Here is a 14,488-nt window from a genome sequence, read left to right as displayed (position 1 = left end):
CCCCCTTCTCTTTCACCGAGCGCACCTCACTCAAACCATCTAAGGCTTGTTTTAAATTTGTTACTGGCCGAAAAAGCCCAACTTTTAATATCAGAGTCTAAACTAGGAGCTGACATAAGTAAAACTATTCTGACACGCCAATGTAAAAGCTGAGATGCCAATCTAGCCTTTGCTGACCGGACATGGGAAGTGACTCACAAATTAATATCGTCTTCTAATTCCCTCCATTCGGGTTTTACAAAACTCAAATTCTGTATTAATTTGGAACTCTGCATTCCACCTGCGGTCCCAACGCTATACAAGCCCGTAATTGAGCTCTTAATGCCCTCACATCTCCCTCGGGCTTCTGTCCTCTCGCCAGGACCTCAAAAAACCAACTCGGGCTTGCGTAGATGTTCAGGCACCAGGGAAAAACGCCATACCAAACAATTAAGACAAAATAAACACAACAATAAAACAACAAAGCGTACGCAACAATTACTTAGTAACCTAAGTGGACTCAACTCACAAAGGGCTTACACTGACGAGGTCCAAGTGAAGAACTTAATACCTGCTACCTAATAGAAGGATACCCTGCAAATATACACTAACCACAACCTACAAACACAGAAGCAATAAATATAACAAAACAACACATTGATAGGGGAGAAGTAGAGTACAGTTAGATAAATTTAGCGGGTTAAGCAATTTAGAGTCCCTTGCTCCCTGCAAAGGGTAAGTCTGCAGGAAGCAAGACACTAAAAACCAATTCCACCCGGTATCCTGTGCTAGGGCGAGCTCCTAATGAAAAAAAACCACGGCTCGGAGTCTTGACGCCACTCTCCCGGAAAGGCCAAACGCCTTCAAAAGGTCAGTGGCCTCTGCAGCCAATAAAACCACACACACACATACACTATATAAAAAACACACATGAGCCGGGGAGATATAGGTATTGAACCGGCTCAGTATAAAATAATAGTTTTAGAAATGAAAAACATTCAACTAATTCTTTTTAGGGAACCTATCAGCGCCTATCTCGCCCGAGTTAAATTACCTATTTTTAGGTGCACTTTTCTCAGAAACTAATGAATGAAACTTGGGCTGCTGTAATGCTTGGAAAAGAAAGATAAGTTGTATGGAGGGTGTTTGTAGCAGTGCCCTTTTTTCAATTTCCTTCATAGCCTTTCAAGCTTTGCGCACACGTGTCTAATCTTGACTCTAGTCCAACAGTAGTTTGCACCAGATCTCCCACATCCCTTTTTCATCACTTTCACCTTTCCTAAAACCTCCTAATTATAACGTATTACATCATCATACACTCCATTATTCAATTTTTCTAGCGCAACAAAATTATATTTTTGGATTCGCGTCTAAAACAATATGTAAATAACAATAGTTTTCTATTATTTTTTTTAAATCTCATTTAAGCATCAGCGTCAGCTATGCCGGCTTTGAAGTTCGCTGGGATGTAAACAATTTGGAGGAGGACACAATAACACTAGTGTTTGAGAACAGAGTATTGTTTACTTGATCAGCTGATCGTATCACAATAAACAATCTTTACTGCAGTTTAGCCAACTTATTTACTTCTTGGAGTAAGAATTTGATCTAGACCTACTGTACTGCGCAGTACTATATAAATTTGTCATAAACAAATTCCATGAATTCAAAGGCAGAAAATTAATTTTTAACCTAAATATGAGTATGTAATGCCATATATTTTGTATCAGAAATAATTAGAGAAGAAGTAAGAATTTGATCTAGACCTACTGTACTGTGCAGTACTATATAAATTTGTCATAAACAAATTCCACCCCATGAATTTAAAGGCAGAAAATTAATTTTTAACCTAAATATGAGCATGTAATGCCATGTATTTTGTATCAGAAATAATTAGAGAAGAAGTTAAAAGACCAAGTTAAAAAATATGAAAATAAAAATGTATTTATTATAAGCTTCACATAGGTTTATAATTATCAGCATAGCTAAAGATAAACATATGAATAGTCAATGTTAAAAATAAACTACACTAAACTAATCAAAACAGAAACAGTTACATATCTGCAAAGCTTAGTAAGCTTGGTCTAAAAATTCAATAATTGGAACTAGTAAACAACTGTTATTCATTCAAGTATTCATCAACTGAATAGTATGCCCGGTTAATGAGGTAGCATTTTAGGGAAGTTTTAAATGCATTTATGGAATTCTCCTTCTTTAGATTTGGAGGTAATTTATTATAGATTTTAAGAGCTGAATAATAAGGACCCTGCTCAAATAGTTTTAATCGGTGTATGGGGTATTGTAAGGGTAGATTTCTGATGTTATGGTTTTTATGATGGTGCAATACTTGATTTTTTTGAAAAGAGTTGTTATTAGTTTTAAATAGTAATAGGATTTCTGGAATATATAGAGATGGTAAAGTGAGAATGTTATGGTTTAATAAAATGGTTTTCCAGGATTGTCTCTTTTTAAGTTTGAACATGATTCTAATGATATATTTCTGAGTTTTGAAAATTATATTTCACTAACAGTTCCCTTTACAGATAGTAGATTATTGTAGCCCCTAGCGGCATCTGGTGGCTAGTGCAGGAACGACGACCTACCGTACCTGGCACAGGTCGCTCGAACAGCTGATGTGCAGCAAGCGCACAGTGGCGGGCAGTTGGATCTAACAGAAGGCTAACTAGCGTCAGGTGTTTCCTCCTAGCGCCAACCGTCACTGTGGGTCTCCAGTAGCTTCGTCCTCTAGTCCTCTAGGCTGTACCGCTCTGCATACGCGCTTTGGAATTTTAACACATTGTGTAAGTACTGTACTTATCCTCAACGAGTCATGTAATATTTTATTCATTTAATTAGCTAATATTTGCCAAAATATGGACCATAAAAATATGGGTATATCAAGTGACGTATAAGTATTTTCGGGAAATTTGTCATTCGTACATAATTTTTGTCAGAATGCTTTTATGGGTACTATTCTTCAATCACATGTTTTGAAATAATCTTTTGACATAAATGCTCTATTGAAATTGAGGTATAATTGTGTTATGATTGTTAAGATTTACTCTTGTTTATTAAGATCTGCTGAACTCACTGTTAGTTATCGAGTACGCTAGTATACTGTGTATTATTGCTCTTCTGCTAATCTTGCGTGAACGATTACTATTTCTAGCCTAAAATAAATAAACCTAAAAAACTTTGAAAATTAATGCAAATGTTTCTTATTTCTTGTTGTATTCTTCGAGGTTTTTGCAACCCACGTCAAGGTCAGAAAAGTCCTGCAAACTCTATGGTACTACTAGATTTATTCGCGTTTCTCTGTTTACGCTTTTTCGTATATGATTGCAGTAGCAATAGTTTTAGTACGGTATAAATTTGATCTTTTCCATTAGCGCATAAACCAAATTCATTACATTGCGATTATTTTTCTTATGATAATTTAAATTATTATTGAAAGAATTAATTAAAGAATGATTTTAAATGTGATATTCACAGGAAAATCTATTGTTACAATATATAGTATTTTTATGTTTTTTCAAATTTTGTCTCTTCACTGATTTATATATGATTATTAAGTTCTCCCTTAAAAAACTACGTAACAAACAAGTACATATACATTAGAGAAAAACAATGGAAATTTATGTTATATTTATTGTTATTTTAAGCTTACACGATACATGGCATAATTTATACTCAAGATTGATTTATTTTCTTGTGCTGAAAACACAAGCTATTAATAAAAACTCAGAAAAGAAAAGAAAATATTTTTTGTGCCAAAATTTATATTTTATACAATTTTCCAATTTAATATGTCGGGTTTTCACGACTTCTGTTTACTTTTCCCGCATGTTTATTCCGTTAATCAATAAGAAGCATGCAAATGTTCACTTTTATCTTATATATTATAAATTTCTGTATTCGATTTTTGCTATATACATTTTTACGGTTCAGTCGGAAGAATTAGGTAGATTTTGTGACAACTTGAATATTACATATTAATAATTTATTCTCATTGATCAACATGTTCTCAATATATCAAACACTTTATGAAATAAAACAATTTTTATAAGAAAATGCGTAGGCAATGTTTTAAGCATTCCAGAACATGAATAACTCAGTTGTGAATTTCTTTAACGTCAGAACAATCTCCATAATTGATGAGTTGAACAGACTATTTAACCAATCTGACCAGAGAATTTAGTCGAGATATTTATAAGATTAATTTTTGTACTAATTTTCAGTAAACTTCTTTCAGGATTCCTATCGCCAGTTCTTTGTAATAGCAAGTTTCTTGTAGAATTTAAATGTAACTGGTATCTTGAAAACCGCATTACATAGCCGCAAATTTTCGTGATTAATTCCATGAGCGATAGATTAACATGATTATATAGATTCTTTTCTTAGGACATTTTATGAGATTTGTTTTGTATTTCAATACTTTAAAGGTCAATGTATCGTTACATAATTATTGTTGATGTCGGGCCATTTCCAAACAGCATATAATTAAAATTAATCATTCAATAACAGTAACGATTCTATAACATTGTAATTTGCATTATATAACACGATAAACATCTATAAAAAGTTTAGTATGCATTCGTCATAAGCATTCCAGAACTCTTTTTCCTTTTCCTCTAGGTTCATAAATGAACGACCAACATTGAAAGGGGATTGTGTACCAAGCAAGGAAACTTACGTAGTGAAAATATTTATAGGATCAAATTTTTTTCCCAAATAGAACTTATTTCAGCATTCCTATCTCTAGTTTTTGGAGATAGAAAATTCTTACGGTCTTGAATAAAATAATTATCTCAAGAACACATTTTGATTTTTCTAAATGTTCCTCTTTATCAAAGGGGTGAATTCACATTTTTGTTTTGTTAAAAGATGAAATGCCTCTCGTTCGTTTGTGAGATTTTCCTTTTTCTTTAAGTGTCAGCAAATAAAAGTTGAGCCAAATTTTCCAATTATCATAAACAATTTTTATTTATAAATTGTTCAATAGGATGGTCAGTTAACATGCTTGCAGGATGTAAGGACTCCTTTCTTTGGATCTGGATTGAGATTTTGATACAGAATTTTTAATTATACATTTTGATTACATTATTCGTATAATAACAGGCCAATAGTAACTTTTGGAATTGTATTATACCATCTAGTAGTAGAATTATTAGTCTTGATGAGGTTTAAAAAATTTTAGTATATGGTTTTCACTTTATAATTCATCGTATTTTGTAGTTAAAGGAATCCATTAATTCTCAAAGTATACTCTGGTGAAGTAATTAGATTTTGAAAACATTCCCAGTATTCACCAAGTTCTGCAGATAGTTGTCCGTACAGTTAAATGCTTAATTCTGTCAACACTGGCATTATGCGTAACAAATGCTTTAACTAAGTATAGAAATAGTGGTGGAAAACTAAATTCACACTCACAAATAAAACAGTTCGGTATCTCTCCATAAAATGGGAGTATTTGATTAATATGATGGCATATATAAAATATTCTTCTCATATTAATAACATAAATACAGTAATACGATGAAATAATTAATTAAACATTGAAACCATAAATGGTGATAAATAATAGTTAAAAGTTGGGATACCGTTATATTGAGATACAGATGTTAAGTATATAACACTGTTAAATATTATTAAACTAATATTAAGAGATTGAAAATTAAACAACTGTGAAATACATTGCTAAAATAGCGTATAGAAAATAGTGAAAATTAAATTAATAGAAACATCTAACAACTTACGGAACATATAATCTGCCTTATAATACATTTTTCAGCCCTCGAATCGTAGGCTTCTCTAACGCTCAGCCAACATCCCAATGAGTAACTTAAGTATACAACTTCTAGTCCACTTACTGATTTGCTGGATTCTTGAAATTAGGCTCACTCGCAGCTTTTACATTGTAACAAATGAAGAGCTGATTTCTTTTTATATTCAACCACCCAAAAAAAAAAAAACAACAGTAGTTTAGAATTTCTATAACTTTGTTTCTGGCGATTTCACATAAAAATAAGTTGCTCCACCCTGTCTGGAACAGAGTTTTACACAAAATAACATAAGGTCAACAAATTGCTATCAAAGATACAAATGAGCGGTCCGAGAATGGACATAATCTACGGTGTAGTGCCTAATTACTTTCGATAGGTGAGTTCTGTGCGGTACGTAGCAGACCTCTTTAGCCAATAAAAACATTGTATGAACAAACCTATTTTTTCCGATTTACTCAGTCTTGCCCTTGGGAAACCGTCTTGATCAGTAAATGTGGCCATGTTTAAGCTATGATTTTACTGTTTATAGTTATCTTTTTACATCGGACTAAAGTAGTTTAAATGGACATAGTTTAAAGAAGGGTCTATAATGTTATGTTGTATCAGTATAAAATCTTACTTTATTTGTTCGTTTCTCGTATATTCAGATGAACACTTACATGTGTCTGTTGCTTTTCTTATTTCTATCTGTCTTCCCATTCCTATGCTTTTTATTTCATGTAACTTTCCTGTAGTTGTAGTATTATTTTTGCTAACGCATTTCTGTTGTGTGTCTAACGAAGGGTTTTCGTCACAAGACGGAATGATTGTGTAAAACGCCCGATGCGTTGAATATCTTGCTTAAAGGAGACATTTGTACATTTCTTGCTATCGACGCATTGGAAATTAAAGCTCCTCTTTTGATGAGCATTGTTGAGACTAGTTTAATTGGCCAGATATTTTTCAATTCAGTTGAATTCCTTTATCATAAATTATATCGCATGCTAATGATTCTGTAAATGGTAGCCATACGACGTTAACCGCTACTTAACATGGTACTTTTCAATCAATCATCGTGTCTGGATTACTTTGCATATATTGTAGAAACAGTGCAGTAATTATAATGCGATAGCATTAGTACAGAAAATGGGAATGAGAAAAGGAGGCCAATGCTGACCACGACAGAATAGAGATGGAAAATGTCGTTGTTTAGCTGCAACGCGTTGCGACGTTATTCTGCCAACCGATAACAGGTTGCCGGCAACGTGTTATTTTAGCAACTGTTATCGGCTGACCGTTGCGCCTCGTCTATCCATTGCGCAACGTTGGTTCAATAACGTTTTCCGTGGCTGTTACCTATAGAACGTTACTGAAATACCGTTACTAAAACATGGACCACCATTCAGTTAACGGACTTTGTTACTATTTTTAAGTGTACAAAATTCGTCATTTAGCTGCTTAGTCTTAGTTACTATAATTTATTTTTGAGATAAATTAAAAGTATCTTTTGGTTCAATTAAGTACAAAATACAGAATCGGGTTTTTATTGTTTGAATGTAAACATTTCACAGCGCATTTGTACATTTACACTATAGATAAACATTAAAATATTCAAACTGAAAAATGAAATATTTTAGTGTATTAAATATAATTTACACTAGGGATTACTTTATAAAAGCTATAGACAAAATAATACCAAACCAAATAAAACGTTTCTGTAAAATATTTATTATATTAAAATGAACACACCTAGGCTTTTTTATAAAAAGTAATTTATATACAAGACTAAAAGTTCTTTAAAATACATTTATCTTAAAAAATAACGTGTTTTTTAATTGCCCAAATTGGTATTTACACGGAAAAATTGACAGTAAAATAAAACCGTTAAATACGTGTTAGTTACACTACTAGTATGTAAATGAAGAATACATTAAATGGATTACATTACATCTAAAATATAATTATTACGAATGTGAAATACATATTTGATTATAAAATATATTGAAATAATTATAGCCTACAACTTAAGTAAGATTTTGTAAGTGTAAAGTAAAAAACGTTGGACAGTGATATTTAGCTATAAAAATGTACTGCTGTGATGTATACATACATATTTAACTGATAACTTATATTAACTACAACAAATAGTAACACAAATGACGTTTATAATTGCAAAAATGTATACATAAAAAACTATTTATCACAATATAAACAAAATGGTTAAACACTGCTATTTCTAATTAAATCATATAGGAACACTTTATAATTACAAATATATACATACATAAACATATTGTTCAAATGTACATTACAATTACACTGTCAAATATTGTACTTTAGATTAAATGAAGATACACGAATGTATGGAGATTCAAAGACACAATTAAGCATATTTAGAAAATAAAAATGGGCAATATAACCAAACTGTACCACTATGGCTTCATATAAGATTAATTGCAAGAAAATGAATTACATAATTTCATATATTTAACTTGCAGAACTTATATATAACTTAAATTTTTTGATTTCTATTTACTGTAGAAGATTTAGATTTCCATTCAAAAACAGCAACTGCTCTGCTCGTTTTGAACTCAGTCTTGATCGGCGTTCTGTCAAAAAAATTTCCTGCTTTAGAAAAAAGTCGTTCACATGGGACGGATGTAGCCATGACGTTAAATTTTAATTTCACCAATTTGCTCATAATAGGGTATACATGTTGATTCTCTTTCCACCGAGGCCCATAGGATCTTTTTTCCGTCCTAGATAGCTGTCATCTAAGTACCGGTTCAACTCGACAATTGCAGCGGAGGTCTTCGTACCTGAAACCAATTCCTTCATAGCAGTGAACTCCAAAAAGCTTACAACGCGTTAAAGTTAAACAAAAAGTAAATTCGTGTAGTTACAAGTAAAAAACCCTAATTTAATTTATTGAAAATTCTAAATTTATGAATAAAATTTTTAAAGCGGTTACCTGTAGGTTTCTCCTTGGCAATTATGTTGTCAACGTCCTCCCAGACGGAAAAATTTTGCGGAATCTACGTTGCCATCTTTGTTTTGAGTGTTACCAATTTTCTTCATCATCTGCTGTGCAAGGTTTGCCATGTGTCTCTGTCCAGATTGCAGCTAAAAAGTTCTGTACATGTTTTTTTGATCAATTGCTTTGCAGTTTCGTCTTTGAAGACAGCAAGTTTGAATCTGGGATCTAAAAGAGTAGCAAGTGCTATTGTTTTGCTGTGTTCAACATTTTCCATGCGTTTCTCGAGACCATGCAGCAGTTCATTAATAATATTTTGAATAACTGGTTTGAATGGCTCCTTTTGCATTTTTTTACACACGGACATCAGGCCTCTTGTTAGGGGTATCACTTGGCTACCTGTCACGTAGCGTTCCCCACTAATCTGTGAAGTGACCTCCTCAAAAGGACGTAAGATTGTGCTTAAGTTCTTTGCATAATCCCCACTCTTCCTCTGACAAAACAGGTAAATTTTTATTTATTAAAGCGATAGTAGTTTTTACCGCGTCCTGCAGCTCTACAAATTGGAAACCATATAAAATGTAGAGTTCCATCTCGTTGAAACCTCTTGAATAAGTTTTTTTGGCTCAAGGCCCATTATTTTTTCTGGGATATCAACAGTTTTTCAGTTGCATTTGTGCTCCTTTTAAAAAAAGTCACTATCAATTTTATTTTGTCAATTAACATTTTTACCAGCTTTAACGCATCCTGAAGAATCAAGTTTAAGGTTGGGCAAAAACAACCAAAGTGCTTCAATTTCAAGTCCTTTTGTACCGCCCCTTTGATGTTACTGGCATTGTCTGATACTACGACTAAAATCTTATCAAATAAATGAAATTTGTCAACAATAGTTTTGATCTCTTTTGCTAGATTAGCACTTGTGTGAGAATCAGACATTTTAGAACATTCCAACAATATCGACTTTATTTCATAATTTTCTGAAATGTAATGGACAGTTACCACCCAAATAACTTTCAACATTTGTAGAAGTCCAGGTATCAGTGGTTAGACATACACTTTGTACTGAGTTTAACTCATTCCGACACAAAATTCAAGCATCTCTCATGTTCAGCTGGAATCATACTATTGGAAATTGTTTTTCTACTTGGCAATTTATATGCGGGATTCAAAGCCGACACAAAGTTAACAAAAACCTCTGTCTTCGACAATTGAAAATGGCTGAAAGTCAGTAATAAAACAACTGTAAAGAGAAGTTTATCGAGTTTTTTACGTTGAGTCTCACTCAGCTTTTTAGATTGGGGTAAAAAATGATCTAATACTTGACTGGGTTACCGTCACTAGAAGATGAAAAATATGCACTTAGTGGATTTGAATTGGTTAGCGCTTCTGAACTTGGTTGTTCGGGTTCATTACGTAAAATTGTTGTAGAGCCTATTGTAGAGTTTTTTAGTAGAATTAAAGCTGTGTCGTAGGGCTTGCAAGTTAGTTGAAGTTTTATCTTTTTTTGGTAAATTTAAAGTAGGATGGCGCTATGTTGCGCATTTCAATGTGGTGTCTAAGATTAGTTATAGTTGACTTATAATTTAATACTTGCCCACATAAATCGCACTTAGCAGTTTTGATGTCAGCGTCAACCACAGTATAGTATGTCCACAAGTTATGGTTTTTTGCTTCTTGTTACACTCATTTTTAATATAAATTAATTACAATGTAGATATTTATAAATAATAAAACAGTAAACACAAAATTAAAACGTGTTATTTCACATAACTTAATCACTCTACAATTATTTGTCAAGGAATTATTTTAAAGAAAAACATTAATAGAATTTATTTTAAATAAAAATTTAAACCACATATAGTTTAATAAGGCAGAGATTACACTGTATGTTGCTGAACAAATTAAAACAATTGTACTGCGGGTGTGGGAATGGATCATAATAGAAATAAACAAAGTGAATAATCAGGTCAGGTTTTCATGTCCGAACAGGCACCATCCTCCCCCAAGCCGCAATGTCGCGTCTCCAGTATTTTGATTATTTTACTTTACTATATTATCGTTACGGGTGGTGTTGTAATAACAGATCAGCTGCTGTTGTCATTGTCAAGCCGTAGATAGATTCCCGGCAATGAAATAATTGTCATCCTACAACTCTGTTGTTTGTCATAACACCGTTGCTCAAATAACAGGTGAAGAGTTTCCAGTCTGCCGCTATTGACTGTTACCAGCACAGGCTTACCGTTGCCGGCAACGAAACGAATGAATTCATTGTTCGTTGTCATCCTGTTATAACAGGGAGTTTCTGATAACACGTTGCGGGGATAACTGTTGCCGCGCGGCAACACTGTTATTTATCCTGTTATGTTAAATAACGCCCCATCTCTACGACAGAAGTGAAGTAAAAATATTGTTCAATAATGTAGAAGTCTTAGATGTAGAAAAAATATAGGTAAAAATAAAATTAAACAATAAAATACTAAGTCACAATAATTACTAACTACAACTATAATACCACACATTCTTTAAAAAATATTACACTAATTATTTGTACGCTGATCTGTATATTCACTTTAACAACAACTACGTTTCTGTCTGCACGCAAATTTTTGGATTCATGTTTAAACCATTCTTTTTATAAACTGTTTGTTCTCTGAGTTGACGTCCTCACGGTACGCTTCATTTCACAGGTCTTTGGGAATTAGATTAATAACCATCGTTTAGGGGTTAGGCTAAGCGGTTTTTACTTTTTACGGCTATCATTAAAATTAGAAGGTGTAAAATACACTACAGTAAGACGTTATATTCCTGATAAGTGTTTTTTCAGTTCGCCAAGGGTAGAAATACCTTTCACTGTTATCTAATTAATCTAAGTATTCGCTACTTAGGTACCTTTCGCTTTTAAGTAATGTCGGTACTTGCTACTTGGGTAACTTTTGCTCTAAGGTAATCTAAGTACTCGATACTTAGGTGTATAAAAACTGTATTATAGTCTGGTCGGTTTCATCCTAGCCGGTGACATTGCATCCATTACTGTTTGTCACAAGTCCTTTTGATGTCTATTTAATTGTACCAACCATTCGAAATAAATAAGCAGATAGTTATTAGAGAAAATACTGGTTAAACGTAAAAAGTATTAATAAAACAAAAGAATAACTATACTAATAAATAATAACACTACTATGGACACAACAATAATTAAAGAAAATAAATCACAAGTTTAATTATTCAAATTAGTTTAAAAATAAGTTGTAAAACAAGATTTTCTTTCTATCATTTGATGAACTTTAAAATACGTTATAAGTTGTTAGCATTATTATAATAATGTTAGTACTTGCTACTTTGGTAACTTTCGCTCTCAGTTAAGTTAAGTACTCGAGGTGTATGAACACTTTAATGACAGCATTATAGTCCAGTCGATCGCGTCCTACCTGGTGAAATTGTATCCATTATTTTTTGTTTTTCAGTCCTACCGTTGTCTAAATAATTGTACTAAGGTTCGAAAATAAATAAGCAGATAGTTAGAAGAGCAAATACTTGTAAAACGTAAAAACTATAAATAATACAAAAAAGTGACAAATAAGTAATGGCACTACTATGGACACAATTAAAGAAAATAAATCATAAGTTTACTTATTCAAATTAGTTTTAAAAGAAGTTGTAAATCAAATAAAACAGGGATACTTTATATCAGCGAACTGTGAAGTACGCTATGATTTCGGTGTCAACCTATTTGTAGCCTATCTGCTGTCTTCCTTTCTAGGTACATTAAAATATTCCCATTGCATCGTATATGGAATGTGTTGGTTCCCATTGTATTTTGCATGTCTCACTTATTTATTATCTTACATAAGTAACGCTTCTGATTCAAAGTTGATTGTTTGTCAGACCCCTCTGATGTTTTAGATTAATTATTTCTTTTATAGCCAAAAGTGTTTTGTGTCCCGTGTCATTAAATCTATTTGTAGTAGATCTCATTTTACACATCAACTATATGTCAACTGTCGTACAGGCTCATCCAGGAATAGTTATATCTATATCGTATTATGAAATCAACATGATATGGATCTCACCTCACTGTAGTTACTGTATACGTGTCATGTCTTCCTTCTGTAGGATGGTTGATGTAATATTTAGCTAAGTAATACTTATCTTTCCATTACGCTCTATTCATGAAATTTATTATTTACTTTCAAGATGACGGTTTATAGTTTACTTCAGTGTCTAATAAAACCTATCGTCAGGTTCTTTATTTTATTACATCTCTAATTTCGCAAGTCATCTTAAAATTTTTGCAGTTAATGACACAATTACAATTTCTACAATTTTTCTTTTTCCACTTCTAGAGCAGAGCGTACGTCTGTAGTAATATGCCTTCATGTACTTGGGTTTAGGGATTGATGCAGTATTTTGTAACAGCACGGTCAAACACAATATACTTTTGATGTTAACACTTTTATGGCTGTGTAACACTGTCGGATATTTTGTTCTTTACCTTTTGTTCCTCTTTAAGCATGTTGGGTAAAATAAAGTACATTCCAAATATTATTCTAATAATGAATAAATTTTACTCCGTTGAGCGTAGTGGTAAAATTTTTTTCTCAATTGCACTGTCCGTTCTTGTCAGTGGAATACTTTTTTAACCATACTTCTTCTTCACACACATCCTTAACCACATTTCAAAATAATTTATGTACGTGTTTATATATATATATATATATATATATATATATATATATATATATATATATATATATATATATATATGATGTTAGCTGTTGTTTCAATAAATGAATTCAATTTTAAAATAAATTGTTATATTAATAAATCGATATAGTGACATCTTTTCATACATTAGTAAAAATCCTAACAAATAATATATTACTAGTAATAATTACATTTGAATGCTAATTTTGACTGAGTTAAAAATTAAAACTAAAGCACCAAAAGAAAACTACTATTCTAATTTAAAATTCTAAACGAACGTAAATTTATATTAAATGTTAAAAATAATCAATCATAACACATACTAATACAAGGAACACTAATATAATATGTCTATAAATGGATTTTCATTCTTCAATGATATCGTTGATATTCACAGGTGTACTTGAATTTTTAAATTATTTAGTGTAGTTTTAAGAACAGAAAGCAAAATGTAGGTATTATATCTCACATGTGATTTTAAAGTTTTTGTCATATTCAATAAAACTGGTTATGTTTTAGTTACAATAATTTCGCCTCTAGCGGCAACTCAAATGTGAGATTCAATGTAGTCTAAAATTCACCCATTTTCTCGATATCTCTGGAATGCTTATCATTCTTAAATCTTTGTATAGTTCACGAGCAGCCAATCGATGATCAGCTTCAATCGTTGATATTCACAGGTGTACTTGAATTTTTAAATTATTTAGTGTAGTTTTAAGAACAGAAAGCAAAATGTAGGTATTATATCTCATATGTTATTTTAAAGTTTTTGTCATATTCAATGAAACCGTTTATGTTTTAGTTACAATAATTTCGCCTCTATCGGTTACTCAAATGTGAGATTCAATGTAGTCTAAAATTCACACATTTTCTCGATATCTCTGGAATGCTTATCATTCTTAAATCTTTGTATAGTTCACGAGCAGCCAATCGATGATCAGCTTCAATCGTTGATATTCACAGGTGTACTTGAATTTTTAAATTATTTAGTGTAGTTTTAGGAACAGAATGCAAAATGTAGGTATTATATCTCATATGTTGTTTTAAAGTTTTTGTCATATTCAATGAA

General features: G+C 31.9%; 1 protein-coding gene across 2 annotated transcripts in view; it reads left to right on the top strand.

Annotated features, from left to right (window-relative positions):
- Positions 1-2,631: 2,631 nt before the first annotated feature.
- Positions 2,632-14,488, top strand: part of LOC124357987 (fork head domain transcription factor slp2-like) — a 134,161-nt gene continuing 122,304 nt past the window's right edge. Inside the window, exon 1 of one of the 2 annotated variants that reach the window (XM_046810167.1) lies at positions 2,632-2,780. The gene's annotated coding sequence lies outside the window, so the exon portion shown is untranslated. The remainder of the gene's footprint in view (positions 2,781-14,488) is intronic. The other variant, XM_046810169.1, reaches the window with a different exon arrangement.

This window comes from Homalodisca vitripennis, chromosome 3 (assembly GCF_021130785.1).
Source record: "Homalodisca vitripennis isolate AUS2020 chromosome 3, UT_GWSS_2.1, whole genome shotgun sequence".
In the NCBI taxonomy this organism is placed as follows: domain Eukaryota; kingdom Metazoa; phylum Arthropoda; class Insecta; order Hemiptera; family Cicadellidae; genus Homalodisca; species Homalodisca vitripennis.
Note: the sequence above shows the minus strand (reverse complement) of the source record. Positions and strands in the feature narration are given on the sequence as shown.